The sequence below is a fragment of the Castor canadensis genome, chromosome 10, assembly GCF_047511655.1.
Source record: "Castor canadensis chromosome 10, mCasCan1.hap1v2, whole genome shotgun sequence".
NCBI classification, from domain to species: domain Eukaryota; kingdom Metazoa; phylum Chordata; class Mammalia; order Rodentia; family Castoridae; genus Castor; species Castor canadensis.
This window is the reverse complement of record NC_133395.1, coordinates 55,043,539-55,050,176: the sequence shown is the minus strand read 5'-3', so window position 1 is coordinate 55,050,176 and position 6,638 is coordinate 55,043,539. Positions and strand designations below refer to the sequence as shown.

Genomic DNA, 6,638 nt, shown 5'->3' with positions numbered 1-6,638 from the left:
GGAGGTGGGTCGATATAAACGGGTTGAGGTCACCGAGAAGGGGCAAAAACGCGACGGGGACCGAGTTGCCGGGCAGGGACCTCAAAGCCCCCGAGCCATCCCGCCTGTCCTCTCTCCCGTCCCGGGATCCACACTCTCCACTCTCCTGCTAGGCTCGCTGGCTCGAGGCCAAGGAGCTCGCTCGCGCGCCGCCTCCGCCCCGAACGCAAACAGCTGTTCCCAGAGACGTCGCCGCCCTCAACTTTGCCAACTAGTCCGCACGCTCTGTGACTAACCAAGCAACCCGGACCTGGGGGCTGGGGGGCCCTTGGCGGAGTTAAAAACAGAAAGGTGAAACCGCTGGTTCTGCCCCCCACCACCCCCACCCGCGAGGCGTCGGGCTTCGCCTCGGAACTTTCCGGTGGCGCGGCGCAGCCCCGCCCCTTCCCCGCGACGCCGCGCGCTCCTCTGCAGGGCTCGTTCCGGGGCGTGGGCAGCGACGGCTGCGGCTCGAGCGGCGTGGAGGCGGCGGGGGCTCGGGCAGCGGCGAGCTGCGTAGCGGAGGCGGTGGTGGTGCTTACGCTTGTCAGGTGGGTCGCGGCGGTGTACTTAGCAGCATTTCCCATATGGTCTAGCGGTTAGGATTCCTGGTTTTCACCCAGGCGGCCCGGGTTCGACTCCCGGTATGGGAACTGTGTCTACCTTTTGGAAGCCCTTTAGAGGGGTTGACTCAAGTTTCTTTTCAGTGGCTCTGGCTCACTCTTTGGTCCCCCTGTGTGAGTGAGTTTGTGAAAAACCAGCCTTAGTGTAGTCGGCTGCTCCGCGAGCTGGGCTGCCGCTTTGCGAGCCACGCGCTCGGTGCGGGGTGCAGGAGCGAGCGCGCTCGGGGTCCCTCCCGCCGCGGGGACGGAATTTTACTTGGTCGGGCGCCGCTCCCCGCCCCTCCGGCCCGTAGTTTTCCAGACGCCAGGGAGGTGATGATTAACTCGGCCTGGCGTTATCTCCTCCCCGGGCCCACGCCCTGCTCGGCCGCCCCCTTCTGACTGTCCCGAGGGATGCGGGCCGGGTGTGCCCTGCCCGGGGCGGCTCGCATTCTTGCTGTTATCTGGTTGTTTAGAGGTGTCTTCCCCCACCCCCAGCTCGGGGCACCCCAGCTCCCTTCTCCTCCCGCTCCCACCCGGCGGGCGCCGTTCCCCGCGTGCGCCCGGTCAGCTGCGAAACGGCCAGCTTGACACTCGGGCGCTCTCCAAAGCACCCCAGCCTCGGAGGAGGCCTTGGGGAGCAGCCTCTCTACCTCTCTGTTTCTATCTTTCTGTTTTTTTTTTTTTTTTTTCTCTTCTCTTCTCCCAGAACTACCCCCCGACACACCCCGTCCCTTAAACACAGCGAGCTGCGGAGGAAAATGCCACTGTGATGTGATGTCTTTGCAGAAGAAAATAGGCTTCCCAAATGGCTAATGTTTTGAGAGCCGCTGATTAAAAAAAAAAAAAAAAAATCTGGGGTGGAGCTTGCAAGAGAGAAAATTGGCCTGAGCCTGGGGAGGGGATGTTATAACAAAGTTTCACTGTATTTTTAAATATAGAAGCCCTGTGTTTATTACAAAGAAGGGGCAGCTGTGTCAGCAGCATGTGAGCTGTAAATGAAACAAAAGCGTTATCTTAAAGGCATGTGGAAATTAGAAAATAGGGGAGCTATAATGTTTAGTCTGTTGGGCCTCTGGGAACAAATAAAGCAGGAAAAAGTGGCTCGAGGGGATGGGTTTCTGCTCAGAGTCATTACCAAGACAGCGCAAGTTTTGGTTGTTCCAATGTATGTTCTCAAAACAGTTTTATAGCTTTAACTGCACAGTTAAATTTGAAAATAGTCTGTTAATATGGTCTGTACAATTAAAGGTTACTAAAAACAAAATATTTTGTTATCTCCATTAATTTAAATATTTGCTTACTCATGACAGGCACCATGAGATGCATTCTGGTGATTTATATTAGTAGGTAGTGGACAGAGCACTGAAAGGAATCACACTTTGGCTTCTGTGATTATGTGATTAGCTGTGTGACCTTATGAAGGGCTTTCACCTTTGTACTTCTTTAAAGCCATAAATTCTTGATAATACTCACAAACTTTAGATAGAATTGCAAGGGTTGTTGATCAATTCTTGAATAGGTAACGAAAATGGCAACGTTTCATTTAAAACTTTGCTGTATTGTATCATTAAGAACCAGTCACTAAAGAATTAGGTCAGGATTTGGAAGAAAAAGACACCTGTCTCTGCTTTGCCTCCAGACAGTTTTTGTAAGACTTGTTTGCTGTATAAATGGTGCTAAAACATGTTATTTTAAACTGATCATTCAGTAATTGCAGTAAGTCATGCTAAGTACTTGGGATGAGCCGAGGGGAGTGGTTGGGTGACAGCATCCCTGCCCAAGAGACAGATGTCTTATGTATGGTTATGCACAAGATGGAATATGGCAAAGCAACCTCTGAGTGGTGAGGAGTAGCCCTGGGGGTTGGGGGGTGGAGAGGACTGGAGAAGCGACAAGGAGGGGAAAATGTGCCCTGGATCTGGAAGAACTGGTTGGATTTTTCCGCTGGGAATGTGAATCATAAGAAGTCTGATTTGGCCAGAGCACTGAGCGCCTGGAGGGGAGAGTCCAGGGAGATCAAGCTGGGAGGTAGAAAGAAATTTTTAACTTGATAAATTTTGACAAGGCAACAGTTTTACTGAGGAGGAACTTTCTGTGTCACTTGCTTTTTAAAAAACATTTTTGTCACTTTGATTTTTGTTTCCTACTTTCTTTTTTTAAGATGATGTTCTTTTGAGGCTGGTTTTCACTGTGTAGTCTTGGCTGGCCTGGAACTGCTGTCCAACTGCCTCAGCCTCCCAAGTATAGGGATTACAGGGTTGTGACAGCACTCCTAGCTTCATCTCTCTGAAAAGTTCAAATATAGGGCTGGGGATGTGGCTCAAAAGGCAGAGCACCTGCATGTGAAGTGCAAGGTCCTGAGTTCACACCCCAGTACTGGAAAACAAAAACAGAAAACAAACATAGCTGCAAGAAAATCTTGTTTAAAACACCTGTTTGTTGAAACATAGACTATTTTGTACCAATCAGTTTTTATGTTTGAGAGTTGAGTATTAATGTTTAATTAATAAAATTGAATTGATTGCTTTTCTGTATTCTAACTTATGAGAAAGAAATCTACGTTTAAATTATGACAATCATCTGTAGCTACATTCTAATTGGCTTTATTGAAATAAGACCTTGATTACTTTAAGACAGCTGCAAATTGTCAGTAAGTTATACTTGAAAAATTGGTGAGGATTCATTCATATGCTTGTGCCCAGTTTTTACCAAAACATTATTGGCGGACATATTTGAGGCGTTGTCTCTTAGGCCAGTAAATAGTGATACTAATTGAGTGGTGTTAATTTACCAAAATAGTCTCCAGTATTTACTACTGTCACGTGTAAACAGAGGTATATGAAAGTCCAAGAAATGTTTGCAGAGAGGAAAACCTGTATTTAACGACATATAAGAGATTAGGAAATAATTACAGCATTTTAAAGTCCAAAGACCTTACTAGGATCGTTCTGGCCCAGTGTTATGTGGACTCTTGCTAACCTCCCAAGTTCTCTATCCATTCTGTCTTTTTGTTACACTTCAGCTACATTGACTTTCTTTGGTTCCTTGAACATGCCAAATTTATGTCTCAGCATTACTTTCTGTTTCCTCTGCTTGGAACATTCTCCCTCCAGCTCCTCACAAATCAGGTCAGTACCACCTTCTTAAGTCTAGCTAGAGAGTGCCCTTGTTCTTTGGCTACTTTCTGATTACTTTACTCTGTATTTTCTTACTCTGCAATTAACCTGTTCCTGTGGGTTTTTTTTTTTTTTTGTGGTTCTGGAGTTTGAACTCAGGACTTTGTGCTTGCAAAGCAGGTACTCTACCACTTGAGCCACAGTCTTCTGCTTATTTCTTATTCCATTAGAATATTACATGGGGATGAAGATATTTTATAGTAACATCATACGTAATCCTTTGCTTTCTTTTCTTTTTTTTTTTTTTTGAAGTCAGGGTTGGGCTGTGTACCACAGTCCTCCTGCCTCAGCCCCTTGAGTGCAGATATTACAGGTGTGTGCCATTATACCTGATATTATTCTTGTTCTGTAAGAGGCAAACCAAAGAGAATAAGTTGGAGCCTTCATGTACTTCTAGTGGAAATGCAGAATGATGTAGTTACATTGGAAAAGTTTGGCAATTCCTTACATGTTAAATACAGTTACCATTTGATCTAGCATTTCCATTGTTAGGTATATACCTAGGAGAGATGAAAACATGCCTGTATCAAAACTTGTACACAGATGTTTATAACTGTTATTTGTAATAAGGAAAAGTAGAAACAACCCAAGGGTTCATCAATTGATGAGTGAATGAAATGCATATCTGTACAATGGAATATTACCTGGCAATAAAAAGGAATAAAGTGACCTGTCTAGCAAGTGTGAGGCCTTGAGTTAAAACTCTACTACTGCCAAAAAAAAAAAAAAAAAAAAAAAATCAAGGATCGATGCATACTACAACATGGATAAGTTTCAATAATGTGTTAAGGAAACCAGATATTAAAAACCACTTTTTTTTTATGGTTGTTTACATAGAATATCAAAAATAGGCAAATCTATAGAGAGTTTAGTGATCGCCTCAAATTAGAGAGAAGATGGAAGGGTACCTTAGTGTTAGGTACATTTAAGTGATTAAAATGTCATGAAATCAGATTTTAGTGATAGTTGCACAGTTCTGTAAATATACTGAAAAACTGGAATTGTGCAGTTTAAATATACTTCATGGTATTTGTATTTCAAAAACTGTTAAAAATACTGGGTGCTGTGGCTCACATTGATAATCCTAACTATCTGGAGGATGGAGGTTCCAGGCCAGCTGAGGCAAATAGTTAAGAGACTCCATCTCCAAAATAACCAGAGCAATATGGACTGGAGGTATGGCTTAAACAGAGTGCCTGCTTTGCCGTTGTGAAGCCCGGAGTTCAAATCCCAGTCCCACCAAAATACAAAAAAAAAAAAACACTTAAAAAGGATGCAGAATATTTTATTTCTAGATTTTACATTTAGCATTTGGATATTACATATTTTAAAATAATAACGAAGTAATTTAACAGTGCAACTGTAGCTCCTAGATAATTCCAGGAATGTAGCAAATGCTCAGTAAACAGCTAATGAAAGGTTGGATAAGTATACAGATAATTGTTACAATAGTGTGATAAGTGCTCAGAAGGGACTAAACCAAAGGTCACAAGTGTTCCAAGGTCTGCAGAATTCACATCTGGGTTTGTGTGAGGGGAATGGGAAAGTCTTCTAAGAGGCAGCATTTGAGGTATGCTTTGAAGTTTCTAGTTTTGTTGGTAGAGATGGAGGAGGGGGAGTAGGCATTTAGAGGAAGCAGAAAGGAGCAGAAGTGCATTAACAGCGGTTTTGGCTGAGCGAGGGTACAGGTTAGAATAGGAGTGGGAAATAGACTGCAAAAGTAGTTTAGGGTCAGTAGGGAATAGTGTCAGTGCCCTGGCAGATGTGCATGTCTACCATCCACTCCAACCCCTGATGTGTTTCCTATGGCTCTGACTTGCAGAGGAATCTCTTCTCCCTGTGAGGAGCTAGACATGCCTGGGGGGATTTGCTTCTTAACAGACTGTGCTTTCTGGAGTGTAACTTGGGAATCAAGACTTTGACTTATTTACCTTTGGAACAGTGCCTAGCAACTTAGGAACATCCAGAAAATACTTGATTGAATGAATGAAAATCAAGAGTTACAAGGTCTGTTCAAAGCAAACTTTATTTTGTAAATTCCTTTGACTCCTGACAAGGAGGTTTGGAAGGTCCCTGAATTTTTGGCTAAGGAATTTGCTTGTCTAGGAAAGGGATTTCTGGTAATAGCTAATGAAAATAATTTAGTAATAATGTGCAGGACAAACTGTAGGATGGTGTCTGTCTTCACCTTCCCATTTTATTGCTATTCCCACCATCCCCAGGTTAGGCCATGGCCAAGGTTGAGGGTCTTAGGCAGTATGTTATTAATGTCCATTGCTCTGCTTGAGTCTGGTCTTTCCCAGAAGAGTATGGTGGCAGAAGATAGAAAGGAAGGATCAGATACAAGAAGTACATGAAGGACATAGTTAGATGTTTGAAAATAAATATTCCAGACAGAAATAGCAAAGCATGCTTTTCATCTATTTTTTTTGGGATAGGATAGGCAAATTTTGCTCTTAGGGTTGGTCATATAGTAAATTTTGTGTGTGTGTGTTTCCAACACTGAAATTGTTCATTGAATCCATGGGCAAAGTTAAGATTGTGAGACTGCCACCCTGTGGACAATAGAACTTATAACTAAACTCAAGAATTAGAGCAGAGCTTCATTCATTGGAGATTTACCATTTTATAACTGGTTATGGTTCTTCCACATTGTTGTATGTGGTTATGCTTATTAACTAGAATGCTTGAAATTAGTTTGTGTTGTGAACTTTTCCTGAGACTTTCAAGTAATGGGAATCAAATACAAAATCACTAGCTTTAAAAAGTTAAATGGATTGCGTTCTAGATGATATGCTTCTTTGAGTTTGTTTTTTTTAAAGCATTGTAGCGTGTTAAG

General features: G+C 43.5%; 1 protein-coding gene and 1 non-coding gene across 3 annotated transcripts in view; both read left to right on the top strand.

The window, feature by feature from the left end:
* Positions 1 to 60: 60 nt before the first annotated feature.
* The window catches only part of Elf1 (E74 like ETS transcription factor 1), a 92,783-nt gene continuing 86,205 nt past the window's right edge, over positions 61 to 6,638 (top strand). Inside the window, exon 1 of one of the 2 annotated variants that reach the window (XM_074043299.1) lies at positions 61 to 330. The gene's annotated coding sequence lies outside the window, so the exon portion shown is untranslated. Of the gene's footprint in view, positions 331 to 430; positions 570 to 6,638 lie in introns of those variants that run through there. The other variant, XM_074043296.1, reaches the window with a different exon arrangement.
* On the top strand, positions 600 to 671 carry Trnae-uuc (transfer RNA glutamic acid (anticodon UUC)). Its single transcript has one exon. It is a non-coding gene; the product is annotated as a tRNA-Glu (tRNA).